General features: G+C 45.2%; 1 protein-coding gene across 5 annotated transcripts in view; it reads right to left on the reverse strand.

The window, feature by feature from the left end:
- The window catches only part of LOC121284917 (E3 ubiquitin-protein ligase HECW2-like), a 398,529-nt gene that overhangs the window by 327,167 nt on the left and 54,366 nt on the right, over positions 1 to 16,996 (reverse strand). Inside the window, exon 2 of one of the 5 annotated variants that reach the window (XM_041200817.1) lies at positions 8,443 to 8,515. The exons of the other annotated variants lie outside the window; for them this stretch is intronic. The gene's annotated coding sequence lies outside the window, so the exon portion shown is untranslated. The remainder of the gene's footprint in view (positions 1 to 8,442; positions 8,516 to 16,996) is intronic. 5 annotated transcript variants of the gene reach the window in all.

Below are 16,996 nucleotides of genomic sequence, written 5' to 3' on the forward strand. Positions count from 1 at the left end.
TCGCCTCCCACCCTACGCACTTACTCGCCTCCCACCCTACGCACTTACTCGCCTCCCACCCTACGCACTTACTCGCCTCCCACCCTACGCACTTACTCACCTCCCACCCTACGCACCTACTCACCTCCCACCCTACGCACCTACTCACCTCCCACCCTACCACCTTACCCACCCTACCCACTTACCCAACCACCTTACCCACCTCCCACCCTACCCACTTACCCAACCACCTTACCTACTCCCATCCTACTCACCTCACCAACCTAACCACACCCACCCTGCCCAATTACTCACCTCCCACCCTACCCACCTCTCACCCTACCCACTTACTCACCTCCCACCCTACCCACCTCTCACGCTACCCACTTACTCACCTCCCACCCTACTCACTTACCCTCCCTACCCACTTAGTCACATTATGAATCTACCCACTTCCCACCCTACCACTTACCCAAACACCTTACCCCTTACCACCTTACTCACCTCACACCCTACGCACCTACTCACCTCCCACCCTACGCACCTACTCACCTCCCACCCTACGCACCTACTCACCTCCCACCCTACGCACCTACTCACCTCCCACCCTACCACCTTACCCACCCTACCCACTTACCCAACCACCTTACCCACCTCCCACCCTACCCACTTACCCAACCACCTTACCTACTCCCATCCTACTCACCTCACCAACTTAACCACACCCACCCTGCCCAATTACTCACCTCCAACCCTACCCACCTCTCACCCTACCCACTTACTCACCTCCCACCCTACTCACTTACCCTCCCTACCCACTTAGTCACCTTATGAATCTACCCACTTCCTACCCTACCCACTTATTCACCTCCCACCCTACCCACTTACCCAAACACCTTACCCCCTACCACCTTACCCACCTCCCACCCTACCCACTTACCCACCTCCCACCCTACCCACTTAGTCACCTCCCACCCTACCCACTCAGTCACCTCCCACCCTACCCACTTAGTCACCTCCCACCCTACCCACTTAGTCACCTCCCACCCTACCCACTTAGTCACCTCCCACCCTACCCACTTAGTCACCTCCCACCCTACCCACTTAGTCACCTCCCACCCCACCCACCTAGTCACCTCCCACCCCACCCACTTAGTCACCTCCCACCCCACCCATTTAGTCACCTCCCACCCCACCCACTTAGTCACCTCCCACCCCACCCACTTAGTCACCTCCCACCCTACCCACTTAGTCACCTCCCATCCTACCCACTTAGTCACCTCCCACCCTACCCACTTAGTCACCTCCCACCCTACCCACTTACTCAACCATCTTACCCACCTCCCACCCTACCCACTTAGTCACCTCCCACCCTACCCACTTACTCAACCATCTTACCCACCTCCCACCCTACGCACTTACTCACCTCCCATCCTACACACTTACTCACCTCCCATCCTACACACTTACTCACCTCCCACCCTACCACCTTACCCACCTCACCAACCTACCCACTTACCCATCTCACCAACTTACTAACCGAAATCACCCACCAACCCACTCACCCACTCACTCATTCATCCACTGACCTATTCGCTAACATTCAGAGGGAACCTTTAAACTTAACATACGGGGGGGGGTGGGGGGTGCCATGTCCTGTCTCCCCCCAATCTCTACTCCGCTCCAAGGGGCGTTTCAACTTGTATTTTTGTGAAAGCCGGGCTCAGAAGTTCCCGGTAGGGTTGTGCGCCCATGTCGAGTTGGGGGAGTTTACGAGCACAGCAGCAATCCAGCAATCATTGCTCCTGCTCGGAAGATCCAGGCTCAGATATCAGATTTCCACTAGTAGCAGTAGGGAGGCAGAAACTGTGCAAACAACAAACGACATACGGTAATAAAAAGAGCTGATACTCTTAAAGTACAACAAGTGCCCAACATATAACTTCTTAAATGACTTAGCATGGATTTAGGAATGGGGTGTCATGAATAACTATCTTACTAGGGTTTAACAAAAGTGTTATCATAGGTCATAAGCAAACATTTAAGGAATGGAAGAAAATGACACATCAAAAACCGTATACAAAAAAGGGGCTTGGCAAGCAGCCTAGAGAACTTTAAAGAAAAACTGCAGGTGGTCAGACAGGTTAGTGTAACAGGTGGTCTGCAATAAATTGCATCTACGAGCGTGAGATAACGCACTTTGGGAGGACAACAGTTACAGTACCAATATGGGAAGATATTGAATGGTGTGGATGGAGAGGAACCAAGGATTACAAATGCATAATTCCTTATAAGTGCAAGTATATAAAGCCATAATAAAAATGAATAGCATTTTGGATTTGATAAATGGAGTCATAGAGGACAACAGAAAAAAGGTTCTGATAACTTTGTACAAATCTGCTTGGATACAATGTATAAGACCACAGTTAGGGCATTGCATACATTACCAACCAGCCACTTTTGGTGTTACAGAAAGGGCATTAAAGCCACTCGGGGAATACTGTATAGATACATCAGGGTGATAACCAGGATGAAAAGCTACCAAGAGACATGAGATAAAAGAAAAACACTGAAGGACATGAAGATATTTTGAAAACACCCCTGAGTATTGGACAGATAATGAATTAATGCTTGTAGTTACTACTGCAACAGCCAATTAATGTACATCAAGGCCAAACAATAAATGACACAGATAACCAACAGCACAAAACAGGGAGTTGTTGAGGAATGAATGTTGACATTATAGCAGAAGAAATCTCATGGGATTTTTATGTGCATCTGGACAGGCAGCTGGGGACTAAGTGTAACAACTCATGCGAAAGATTGCACACCCTCAATCCTGTTTAAGTGCCAACGTATATTATGTTCCTAAAGGAATAACTACACTTCAATCACAAAGGGCAGAATTTCAACTGATAGTCCCTGGCCACAAGACAGGACCAGCTGCAGGTTGGAAACCAAAACAGTGAAGGTGCGGGCTTTGCCCTGATCCTTGAACTGAGCCACAGTATTAACGTCCCACGTCAAGGGTTCAGCAGCAGAAGTGTGATCCCCACAAACAGACATTTCCTCAGGTCAACTCACTTTCCAGCTGCACTCATTCCTCTCTTTCCAGGCTCCTCTTCACATCCCTATATAAGCAGCCAAAACCCTTATCCAATTGCCATGGCTCAAAGTCATTCTCTACAAATGTCGTCCTTCCCTATTCTCCACACTAGCCATTAGTAACACTCCATAGCTTTCCACTTTCTCCCCTTGCAAGAGAAGAGGGTACACAACTTTGGTGAAATGGAGACACTCAGGGTGTGGCCCTCCCCTGATAGGCACTTTGTTGGCCACTGGCAATGTGTGCCCACATGTGCCCACCTGGTCCCCTTGGGGAGGAGGTCTCGTTCCAGGCTGCATGCGTCAGCAATGACCTGTCATGAAAACCTGAACTCATACATGTCGAGAGCTGATTCTCCACCAGTATGTCCTGCCTCTTTGGAGTTGGATCTCTGTGTCCTTTTCCTTTGTCCTGTGGGGCAGCACGTTGCAGAGGAGAACGCAGCTGGTGCTGTGCTACCTCTGGTGTTGCTGCTGTTCATATTGGTGTTGCTCCTCCCCTTGCTCTTCTTCAGAGATGCAAGATGGAGCTGCATAAGATGGTCCCATGCTGTAAAGGCTGGTAATAGGTAGATGGACCTAAAAGTGAGTGAAGGACAAGATGGGTGAACCGACTTCCAAGAATGTGGCAAGCAGCAAAGCGTTGAAAGCAATCTCTGAGAAGGAGTGCTATAAGCAACAGCCTTACACCCAGCCATGGCTGCAGCTCTTCAGTTTCGCTGATCAAAGGCTTTCCAGCCTGTCAGTTTTATTCAAAATGCACTCCTTACTGTGCACTTGCTCAGTGATTCAGTTAAGTTGCTGACAGCTCAGAAAATAGATTTTCTGGCTGTTAAAGCCATGATCCTTGGTTAAAACAGAACATAATGACCTATTTGAATATTTATCTGACACCTCCAATGGGGCTCCTCCCCTTAACTTCAAACCTACCCACGTCAAAACCAGAAGAGGGAGGGACGATGTTGGGCCACTATCAGCACCCACCTGTGCTGTTAGGAAGGGAGTTCCAGGATTTTGACCCAGTAACAGTGAAGGAATGGCAATATATTTCCAAGTCAGGATGGTGTGTTGCTTGGAGGGGAGCTTGCAGGTGGTGGTATCCCCATGTGTCTGCTGCCTTTATCCTTCTAGATGGTAGCTGTGGTGGGTTTGAAAGGTGCCATCTAATGAGGCTTGATGAGTTCCTGCAGTGCATCTTGTAGATGGTACACACTGCTGCTACTGTGCATCGATGGTGGAGTGAGTGTGTGTTTGTGGATGGAGTGCCAGTTAAGCAGGCTGCTTTGTTCTGGATAGTGTCAAGCTTCTTCAGTGTTGTTGGAGCTGCATTCATCCAGGCAAGTGGAGAGTATTTTATCACACTCCTGATTTGTGCCTTGTAGATGGTGGACAGACTTTGGGGAGTCAGGAGATGAGTTACTTGCCACAGGATTCCTAGCCTCTGACCTGCTCTTGTAGCCACAGTATTTATATGTCTAGACCAGTTCAATTTCTGGTCAATGGTATCCACAAGAATATTGACAGTGGGTGATTCAGTGATGGTAATGCCACTGAACGTCAAGAGGTGATGGTTGGATTCCCTCTTGTTGGAGATGGCCATTGCCTGGCAATTGTGTAGTGTGAATGTTACTTGTCACTTGTCAACCCAAGCCTGGATATTGTCCAGAACTTGTTGCATTTGGATATGAACTACTTCAACATCTGAGGAGTTGCAAATGGTGCTGAACATTGTGCAAATATCAGCAAACAACCCCACTTCTGACCTGATTGTGGAAGGAAGGTCATTGATGAAGCAGCTGTAGATGGTTGGGCCAAGGATATTACCCTGAGGAACTCCTGCAGTGATGTCCTAGAACTGAGATGATTGACCTCCAACACACACAACCATCTTCCTATGTGCTAGGTATGACTCCAACCAGTGGAGAGATTTCCCCCCGATTCCCATTGACCCCAGTTTTGCTAGGGCTCCTTGCCATAGTCAGTCAAATGCTGCCCTGATGTCAAGGCCAGTCACGCTCACCTCAACTCTCGAGTTCAGCTCTTTCGTCTATGTTTGAATCAAGGCTGTAGGAAGATCAGGAGCTGAGTGATCCTGGTGGAACCCAAACTGAGCATCAATGAGCAGGTTATTGCTAAGCAAGTAACGCTTCATAGCATGGTTGATGATCCCTTCCATCACTTTATTGATCGAGAGTAGACTGATGCGGTGGGAATTGGTCGGGTTGCATTTGTCCTGCTTTTTGTGTACAGGACATACCTGGGCAATTTTCCACATTGCTGGGTAGATGCCAGTGTTGTAGCTGTTCTGGAACAGCTTGGCTCGGGGCGTGATAAGTTCTGAAGTACAAGTCTTCAGTACCATTGCTGGATTATCAGGGCCCATAGTTTTTACTGTATCCAGTGCCCTCAGCCATTTCTTGATATCACATGGAGTGATACTGAATTGGCTGAAGACTGACATTTGTGATGCTGGGGGCCTCCGGAGGAGGAGGCAGAGATAGATCACCCACCTGGCACTTCTAGCTGAAGATTGCTGCGAGCTTCATCTTTTGCACTGATGTGTTGGGCTCCTTCATCATTGACGATGAGGATATTTGTGGAGCCTCCTCCTCCAGTGAGTTGTTTAATTGTCCACCACCATGGATGTGGCAGGACTACAGGGCTTAGGTCTGATCTGTTAGTTCTGGAATCGCTTAGCTCTATCACCTGCTGCTTACGTTGTTTGGTACCCAAGTAGTCCTGTGTGCAGCTTCACCAGGTTGACACTCTTCATTGATCCCTTGGCTTGGTGATAATGATAGAATGGGGGCTGAGGCCCGAAGTTACAGGTTGTGGTCGAGTATAATTCTGGCACTGATGGCACAGCGCCTCATGGTGGTCCAGTCTGAAGTTGCTAGACCTGTTCAAAATCTATCTCATTTAGCACAGTGTTAGTGCCACACAACAATGGAAGGTATCCTCAATGTAATGATGGGACTTTGTCGCCACAAGAACTGAGTGGTGGTCAGTCCTCCCGATACTGTCACGGGAGATGCATCTGCGGTAGGCAGGTTGGTGAAGATGAGGTCAAGTATGTTTTTCCCTCTTGTTGCTTCCCTCACTACCTGCCGCAGATCCAGTCTAGCAGCTATGTCCTTTAGGACTCGGCTAACTCGTTCAGTAGTGGTGCTACCGAGCCACTCTTGGTGATGGATATTGAAGTCCCCCAACCAGTACACTCTGCACCCTTGCCACCCTCAGTGCTTCCTCCAAGTAGTGTTCAACATGAAGGAGTATTGATTCATCAGCTGAGGAAGTCGGTTTGGGGGGGGGCGGGGGGGAGCAGTGCATAGTAATCAGCAAGAGGGTTCCTTGCCTATGTTTGACCTGATGTCATGAGACTTCATGGGGTCCAGAGTCGATGTTGAGGACTCCCAGGGCAACTTCCTCCCAACTGTATATCACTGTGCAGCCACCTCTGCTGGGCTGCTGGGTCTGTCCTGCTGGTGCGATATGGTATACCCAGGGATAGTGATGGCCATGTCTGTGACATTGCCTGTAAGTCATATTCACTGAATCATACCTATGTCAGACTGTTTGATTAATCTGTGAGATTATTGTCCCAATTTAGGCACAAGCCCCCAGATGTCCATGAGGAGGGCTTTGCAGGGTTGATAGGGCCAAGTTTGCCATTGTCATTCCTGGCGCCTAAGTCGATGTCCTGTTTCATTCCATACAGACTTCGTAGCAGATTGATACAACTGTTGGCTTGCTAGGCCATTTCAGAGGGGCAGTTAAGAGTCAACCACATTGCTGTGTGTAGGCCAGGTAGGGGGATTAGTGAACCAGAGGGGTTTTCTGACAACTGACAATGGTTTAATGGTCATCACTAAACTTTTAATTTCAGATTTTTATTGAATGCAAATTCCACCACTTGCTGTGGTGGGATTCGAACCTGGGTCCCTAGAGAATTACCCTGGGTCTCTGGATTACTAGCCCAGTGACAATACCACCATGTCACCGCCTCCCCTACTTGCAAGGTAAATACTGCTGTTCTACTGTCACAGGAAATATAGCTGTTATACACTAGGAAGTTCAAAACTATTTGTCAACATTTCATATTGAGTCCTGGAATAGGAGGCAAGAATAGTAATGCCAAATAGAAAATTTATTTAAAGCAGTAACTGGAGGAAACCATCATAACAACTTGCATTGTATAGCGCCTTTAACATAATAAATTCTTTCAAGGTGCTTGAAAGGACAGTGAGGAAACAAAGGGCTGAATTTTCATTCCAGAGTCAGGACCCCAACCCCATTTCTGGGTCTCAACCTGTCACTGCTAGATGTATGACACTAATTTGAAGGCAGCGGCCAATTAGTGGCCAACTGGTGCTTTCATCATCCAATCAGGTGCAGCAGACACTTTGAGGAGGTAGAATGTAGACAAGGCAGGCAGGATTTCAAGGGAAAAACAGAATTACCTGGAAAAACTCAGCAGGTCTGGCAGCATTGGCGGAGAAAAAGACTTGACGTTTCGAGTCCTCATGACCCTTCCACAGAACTGAGCGAATATAAGGAAAGGGGTGAAACATAAGTTGCTTTAAGGTGGGGGGCGGGGGGGGGGGGGGGGGGGGGGTTGGGGTGTGTGGTGGTGGTGGTTGTAGGGACAAGCAAGCAGTGATAGGAGCAGATAATCAAAAGATGTCACATCACTGTCCTATCGCTGCTTGCTTGTCCCTACAACCACACCACCCACCCCCAACTTCTCTCCTCCCCCGCCCCCCACCTTAAACCAACTTATATTTCACCCCTCTCCTTATATTCGCTCAGTTCTGTGGAAGGGTCATGAGGACTCAAAATGTCAACTTTTTTTTCTCCGCCGCTGCTGCCAAACCTGCTGAGTTGAAGCAGTCCACACCTATATGCAGCAAGACCTGGACAACATTCAGGCTTAGGCTGATAAGTGGCAAGTAACATTTATACCACACAACTGCTAGGCAATGACCATCGCCAGCAAGAGGAAATCTAACCATTATCGCATGACATTCAATGGCATTACCACTGCTGATTCCCTCACAATCAACATCCTGGGGGTTACCATTGGCCAGAAACTGAACTGGACTAACGATATAAATGCTGTGGCTACAAGGCTAGGAACCATGTGGTGAGTAACTCACCTCCTGAATCCCCAAAGCCTCTCCACCATCCAAAAGACGGCAGAGTGATGGAATACTCCCCACTAGCCTGGCTGAGTGCAGTTACAGCACGCCAGAAACTCGACAGTATCCAGGACAAAACACCACCGCTGACTGGCACCCCATCCACCACCTTTAACATTCATTCCCTCCACCACAAGCACACAATGGCAGCAGTGTGTACCTTATAAAAGCAGCATCCAGCTCCATGCCATGCCTCCTTCAACAGAACCTTCCAAGCCTGCAACTTCAACCACCTAGAAGGACAAGGGCAGCAGTTTATGGGGACACCATCACGTGCAAACTCCCCAAGTAACTCAATCACCCTTACTTAGAACTGTTATCATTGTTCCTTCACTATTGCTGGGTCAGAATCCTGGAAAGTCCTTCCAAACAGCACTGAAGGTGTACCTGCACCACATAGACTATAGCAATTAAAGGCGGCAGCTCACCACCACCTTCTCAAGGCCAATAAGGGATGGGCAATAAATGCTGGCCTAGCCAGCGATGCCCACATCTCAAGAACAAATAAAAATAAATCGATCATGCCCTACACCCAAGTAAATCCTGCCATACAGGCAAAGCCTTTGTGGCCCCATCTACCTGGAACTCAATGTACTTCTATGTCCTCTCGTACAAAGCAGCTGTCACCTGCCTGATGTTATGGATGGGCAGACGCTTGCAATATGCCACACAGGTCCACCACTGCCCCCCAACACCTCCCCCCCATCCCGGCCTTTGAAATGACTCAAAGGCAAAGAAATTCAGCGCTGCTGTCACTTTCACAGCTACTGACAGGGCTTGCCCATGTGACCAGCCGGGCCCAAGGTCTTCTTTCACAAGGACACACAAATCAGCAGCCAACTGCCTTAATAGTCAACCTCTGGGAGCATTGTTGTTCTGACATTTCAAGGAGGATGATTCTTTGGTTATATATCCTATAGTGAGCATAGCATTTTCATGCCCTCCCTGCCCCTCTGGACTTCACATTTGTGTCCCTCTGAACCATTAGGCTGTATGTGTTGTTGGCACTGCTGCTCCTCATCATGACCCATCGCCAGCTTAGAATAGCTAATCCAAGGATGGCCTTGCTTGGCACCAACTGTACAGGAACAGTTGCCTGGGCCCCTACAGCACCCGCCCCCGACAATATGTTCCAGTGAACGCGCCCCCCCACCGCCACCCTGCAGTTGCACTCCCCTACAAATACATCAGCACTTCCAACTGAAACCCTGCAAGCTCTGCTCATGCATTGGTCACTGTGAGCCAATGCATGAGTTTCTCTCTGCTCCTTCCACTATTTATGCAATGGTCTGTATTCCCAAGGCAAATGGGATGATTCAGCACTACTCTTTGTTACTGCATACTTATTGAAATTAATGTGCAAGAACTAGAGCTGGAAACATATCTCAGATCTATTAAAAGAAAGTTCTACACAGCATCTCACTGTACAACTTGACCTAGTATGTTAGAGCATCAGCACTGAAGCTTTGAACAGTGTGCAAGAATAAAAACGGCAAACTTATATGGCACTTTTCACGAGCTGGGAATGTCTCAAAACGTTTTACAGTCAATCAAGCTTTGTTAGTAAAGGAAGAGATCAGTGCTATAGTGAGGAATGAGGCACTGGAGAGCAAGACGTCGAGTCAGCCTGGGTAGAAATAAGAAATAGCAAGGAAAATAAGTCCCGGGTGGGAATAATCTATAGGTCCCCAAACAGTAGTTCAGCTGTAAGGCACAGTATAAACCAGGAAATACTGGGAGCATGTAAGAAAGGCATAGCAATAATCATGGGTGATTTTAATATGCATATAGACTGGACTAATCAAATTGGCAAGGGTAGCCTCAAGGGAGAGTTTATTGAGTGTATTAGAGATTGTTTCTTGGAGCAACCAGGGAGCAGGCAATTCTGGATTTGGTTTTGTGTAATGAGATGGGATTAATTAATGATCTCAAAGTAAAAGATCCTCTAGGGAAGAGTGATCATAGCATAATAGAATTTCACGTTCAGTTTGAGAGCGAGAAACTTGAGTCCCACAATAATGTTCTGGAGTTAAACAAAGGTAACTACTTAGGCATGAGGGCAGATTTGGCCCTAGTGGACTGGGCAGGAAGTCTACAAGGTAGGATAGTTGATGAACAGTGGCAGATATTTAAGGAGATATTCAATTCCTCCCAAGTAAAATATATTCCAAGGAGCAAGAAGGATGGTAAGAGGGGGAAAAAGCATTCATGGCTAAGCAAGCAAGTTAAAGATAACATAAAGGCAAAATCTAAGGCATACCAAATTGAAAAGGTCAGTGGCAGGCTGGAAGACTGGGAAATTTTTAAAGATCAACAAAGGGTTACTAAAAAAATAATAAAAAGAGCAAAGGTAAATTATGAAAGAAAACTAGTGCAAAATGTAAAAACTGATAGCAAAAGCTTCTACGGGAATGTAAAAGAGAGTAGCTAAAGTGAATGTTAGTCACTTGGAGGATGAGACTGAGGAGTTAATAGTGGGAAATGCAGAAATGGCAGAGTAGCTTAATCAATATTTTGCCTCAGTTTTCACGGTGGAGGACACTAATATCACTCCAATAGGAACAGGTAGAGTAGAGGGTATGGAGAAGGAGGAACTTAGAACAATCACCAACACTAGGGAAAAAGGACTGAGCAAACTACTGGAATTAAAGGGTGACAAGTCCCCAGGACCTGATGTCCTACATCACAGGGTCTTAAAGGAAGTGGCAGCGTAGATAATGAATGCATTGGAAATAATATTCCAAAATTTTCTGGATTCTAGAACGGTTCCAGTGGATTGGAAAAATCTAATACAACGCCCTTATGCAAAAAGGGGGAGAGGCAGAAAACTATATACAACTATAGGAAACTATAGACCAGTTAGTTTAACATTTGTCATTGGGAAGTTGTTGGAATCCATTATTAAAGAAGTAGTAAAGGGGCATTTGGAAAGTCAAAATGCAATCCATCAGAGTCAGCATGGTTTAATGAAGAGTAAATCGTGTTTGACTAATTTGCTAGAGTTCTTTGAAGATGTGACAAGCAAAGTGGATAATGGGGATCCTGTAGATGTAGTATATCTGGACTTTCAGAAGGCCTTTGATAACGTGCTGCACAAAAGATTTACACACAAGATAAGATCACATGGAGTTAGGGGTAATATATTAGCTTGGATAGAGGATTGGCTAACCAACAGAAAGCAGAGAGTCGGGATAAATAGGTCCTTTTATAGATGGCAAGCTGTAACTAGTGTGTTGCCACAGGGTTCGGTCCTTGGGCCCCAACTACTTACAACCTATATTAATGACTTGGATTCAGGGATAGAAGGTAATATAGTTAAATTTGCAGATGACAACAAAATAGGCAGGGAAGTAAGTTGTAATAAAGAAATAAGAAACTTACAAACAGATATGAGAGATCGAGCTGTTTAGGCCTATATTCGCTAGAGTTTAGAAGGATGAGAGGTGATCTATTTGAGGTTAGGCAAATGGGCCAAAATTTGGCAGATGGAGTTTAATGTGGATAAACGTGAGGTTATCCATTTTGGTCTGAAGAACAAAAAGGCAACTTATTATTTAAACAGAGGGAAACTTCAGAATGCTTCAGTGCAAAGGGATCTAGGTGCCTTCATACATAAATCACTGAAAGCTAGTATGCAGGTACAGCAGGTACTAAAGAAGGCAAATGGAATTTTGGCATTTATTGCTAAAGGAATAGAGTATAAAAATAGGGAAGTGTTGTTGCAACCGTACAAGGGATTGGTGAGACCCCACCTGGAGTACTGTGCACAGTTTTGGTCCCCTTCCTTGAGGAAGGATGTTGTTGCATTGGAGGTGGTTCAGAGGAGCTTCACTAGATTGATTCCAGAGATGCAGGGCTTGTCTTATGAGAGCTCGAGCTGTTTAGGCCTATATTCGCTAGAGTTTAGAAGGATGAGAGGTGATCTATTTGAGATATATAAAATGCTAAAGGGGATAGACAAAGTAGATGTGGAGCGGATGTTTCTCCTTGTGGGGCATTCGAAAATGAGGGGCCATAGTTTTAGGCTAAGGGGTGGTAGATTTAAATCAGGGATGAGGAGGAATTACTTTTCTCAAAGGATCGCGTATCTGTGGAATTCACTACCTCAGAGTGCAGTCGATGCCGGGGCGCTGAATAAATTTGAGGAAACAGACAGATTTTTAATTAGTAACGGGTTGAAAGGTTATGGGGAGAGGGTGGGAAATTGGAGTTGAGGCCAAAATGAGATCAGCCATGATCCTATCGAACGGCGGGGCAGGCTCGAGGGTCTGAATTGCCTACTCCTGCTCCTAGTTATTTTGTTCTTATGTTCTAAGCATGTCTGAAGTGTAGTCACTGTTGTCGTGCATGTTTGATTTGACTTTGGGGTGCTCGATGAATGGCACTGGATGTGAAATGAGGGTGGGGAGGGAAGGTTCTTATTTTGGATATTTGCATACACACAGATCCAAGAATCTGCAATGTCTGAATACAACTGCGCACTCAGTTAAAATAATTTTCCACGATTCAAAAAGTACACAGCTAAAAATGCATTACAAAAAAATATGAAGAGTGACACTCTGATGGATACATAACTGAGATTTTTGCAACAAATACAACTTCTAAAATTATATCAGGAATGTCAAAATCCATTACAATTCTGTTTACCTTTAAGTTCCTTTAGCAATTTGTCTCACACTTGAAAATGCTCAATTTTACTTTCTAAATATTCTTTTTTTCAATAGAGGAAAAATGTTTGCAAATTAAGACACTCTATCCTAATTTCATGAAAGTGGATACAACTATTTCCCATGTTTCTACATCTCAAAATTCAGACAATTAGGACAACTTCCCAGCTCTTCTTTAATTAGTGCCGTGGGATCTTTAATGTCACCAGTAGCAGCAGGCAGGGCCTCAGAAGTTTAATGTCCTGTCACAAAGATAGCACCTCCTCAGAACCACACTGAAGTGCCAGCCTAGATTCTGTACTCAAATCTCTGGAGTGGGACTGGAACCGACAACCTTCTGACTCAGAGCTGAAAATGCTATCACTGAGCCAAGATACAATATAAACAAAGTATTAAGTTATATTGTTGCAAACATCTCCTTCACATTTCATAGACGTAGAACATAACTTTTAGTTTTAGGAATTAAAGCGTGCTTCCTTAATTCATCCCCGATGTGACCCCATTTTAATACCTCAGACTTTATGTGATCCCAGAGTGAAAACTGGGATTAGGTTGGGAGGGTTAGAGTTGTTGTTGAGCAGGCAAAGTTGTTGAGCAAGGGGGAGAGGGCAGTTGTTGGGTTGTGAATGGTTGACTGTTGAGGGGTTTGAGGGGGGCAGGTTTAAACTGCTGAGTTTTCACTTAAAAAAAAAGACCACCTTCTTATAGGCTGTGGTTATAGCAGCAATTGGGCCTCAGACAGCAGATTATTAAGTCACACCCAGCAGCATACAAAAAACTAATATTTAAAAGGGCCTCGCAGCGGTCAAAATTCAGTCTGAGCTGAACAGGCACAATTGCAGCCTCGGAGCTCACGACCCCAAAATCTCATCCCACAAACCCACTGGCAGTCATGGATCACAGTTTGGGATCCCCCGAATTAAAGTTTTAACTGTAGATAGATAACTGGCTGAGAAACTGGTAAACACAAATCTGATGTAAATGCAACTCAAACAAGCTTGAAGTTTATTACACTTAAACGGTAACTTGCATTGATCTTCAAGGTCAGAGCGAGAAGTGTAAACACTAAAATGGCTGATGATCCATTTCTGGACCTCTTGGGTGTCTATAGTTATCTCCATAAAATAAGCTAAAAACTAGCAATTCTAAGAAAGATGTTCGTAAAACTATTAGAGATAGAATCTATTCATATGAGCTACAGAACCAGGCCAGTGTTGAAGGTAAAATAATTTGTTAGTAGTTCTGTTTTAACCATTTCAAAGTATGCTGCCTTGTCATGGAGATGGGCTGTGGGGGTTAGAAGGTTCTTTTGTCTGATTTAACTGGGTGTTCCTCACAGAAGGGAATTGTAGTTTTGCTTTAGTATAGATTGAATCTCACTGGATTGAGAGAGCCAAAGGTCAAAACTCGCCAGGGTCAACAAGGCAAGAGCACAGCAAGGAATCATTGATTAATGAAACTGGCAGTCTTGTAAGCCTTTAATCAATGACATTGCCCTGCATATTGGGCAGGCTTGAGCTCATAGCACTTGTTCTGAGAACCTGATATCACTGCTTCACAGGTGATTTCCAACTTTTGGGAAGTCATTCCACCCACCTTGGACTTTACTCACCTTGATCGGAACACCGCAGCCATAGCCGGAGCCTCTAAGCAGTTACACCAACACCACCAGGAGCCACGCTAACATCAACAGCAGCTGCTTTCTTTGCAGCTACATGCCACTCTACACGACAGAGAGGATGGGAACAGAGCTTGAGTCTCAAGCAGGCAATACATCCAGCACAGGATGAAGAGACAGTGGATCAGCTTCCTCGACTTGACAGAGCAAAAGTGCCTCAAGAAACTCGGGCTATCCGCAGGTCATTGCTAATGATGGAAGTTGCCTCCTGGAACAAGGCATCCCTCTAAGAGACCGTGGGCACACATTGCCAGCGGCAGTTAAGGTCACTCCAACCCTGAATCTCTTCACTTCCAGCTCATTCCAGGAATCTGCTGGTGACAACTCCAAGATTTCACAATTTGCTGCCCACAACTGTATCTCCCAGATCACCAATGCCATGTTTACCAAGGTCACCACTTATGCCCACCTTGAGCTCATCAGGCCATTAATACCTGGGCCACTCTCGTATTTCCTGCAGTGGCTGCGTTCCCACAGGGGCAGGGAGTCACTGACGACACATGTGACAATCAAGGCACCCACAGCTAAGCCTGAAGTATTTAGCAATCGGAAGATTCCACTTATTCAGTGTTCAGCTCATGTGACCACCGGAAGGTTATTATTGATATCTGGGCAAGATATCCTGGAAACTGCCAGGAATCCAAATGTCTTAGGAACCCTTGTGAATTCATGATTTGCTTTTTCATGAACATTCAAAAGCCAACATCTTTTGTTCACTGGCTCTTTGGAAGAGCCAAGATATTGTAACTTGATTTTTGGTTTGATGCAGGTGGTGTGCGTTAGAAAAACAAGGTTTAGGCTGAATGCTTTCCCGTTGCAACTCCCAGGACAAATCCCCAACAGTTAGAATCACAGCCTACCAAAAACTCTTCCTATCATTCTGCTAGTGTGCTCCCCTGCCCAGAATTACAGCTTTAGGGTTTAAACAACCCAAAACAGAAGTTTTTCACTTTTACAAGGACATGCATGTATATATTTAATAAGGTGCCAGGTGGAGGAGAGGGAAGGTGAACATGAGGGTACCTTCTCTGGGAAAAAAAATCAACTCAAGCCCTTAAATCATACTGCAGGGTAAATGGGGCCCACACAATTAGTACGATTGAAACATCCTGAAGGCAACTATTTTTTCCAGAGCAAGTATCATCAAATTAAATTTAGTAAAAAGTCCCTCCAACACCTACACAATATTTCAGTTCATGTGCATTTTTAAACCGATGCAGTCCAACTTTACAGCCAGGTAAGGAAATAAAAACAGCTGTTCTTTGAAAAGGATTTAAATATTTAAGTAGCATGAAAGACAGATTAAAACAAAAAAATGCAAACACTACAAGTGTAGAAATAAAAATAGAAAATGCTGGCAATGTAGAATAGCAGATCAACCAGCAGCTTAAAGAATAAAAAGGTTAAGATTTCAGTTGTGACCTCCACCCAGACTCAGTTTTGACAAAGGGTCACACTTGATAAGGTAACATATCTCAGATGCAGAGAGAAAATGCTGGAAATGCACAATAGGCCTATTTTTAGTTGAGGTAGTACCAGCAACTTTCCAGGAAATTGGCATGATGATCTCCTTAAAATCTCTGCTGTCTGCAGTAAAATAGTTTCATTTAACAGGCATACAAAGCATAAAAATAACTCCCTACCGTTCACTGCTGATCAAATACAATCTAATTTTAACCAAAGCTACAAGTCTAAAATTAAATATCTCGCTGTGGAACCTTTTGACCGATATAAATAAAAATCATTATCAATATTTTATTGTGGCGGTCTGCAAAATGATGCACTTTTAAAAAAAAAATCTATTAATTTGTGTGCGCAACATTGGCAAGGCTAGCATTTATTGCCCACTCCTAATTGACCTTGTGACAGCAGTGGTGAGCTGCCTTCTTCAACACAACGGAGTGGCTTGTTAGTCCATTTCAGAGGATAATAAAAGAGTCAACAACATTGCTGTAGGTCTAGAGTCACGTGTAAGCAAGGCCAAGTAAGGTCGTTTGTGAACCAGGTGAGCTTTTACAACAATATGATAGATTTTTTTAATTCCAGACTTTTTATTTAATTAACTGGATTTAAATTTCACAGTTGCCATGGAGAGATTTGCACTTTCGTCTTCAAATCATTAATCCAGGCCTCTGGATTAGCGACTATGAAATCACACCCCTATTTAATTAAACCTGTCACCTACAAAACACCACTCTCAATAGAGCCTTCAGCATCTATTATAGTTGTTGCCTGTCCAAGCTGTTTTGATTGGTCAGTTTAAGGGGTGCGCCTTGATAGGCTTATTTGGTGAGTGGTGCCTGGGTAACGTCAGTACAAGAAAGTTTTAAGATGTCTAATTAACCAACTGTCATCCCACAGCCTCACCA

Source organism: Carcharodon carcharias, chromosome 12, assembly GCF_017639515.1.
Source record: "Carcharodon carcharias isolate sCarCar2 chromosome 12, sCarCar2.pri, whole genome shotgun sequence".
In the NCBI taxonomy this organism is placed as follows: Eukaryota; Metazoa; Chordata; class Chondrichthyes; order Lamniformes; family Lamnidae; genus Carcharodon; species Carcharodon carcharias.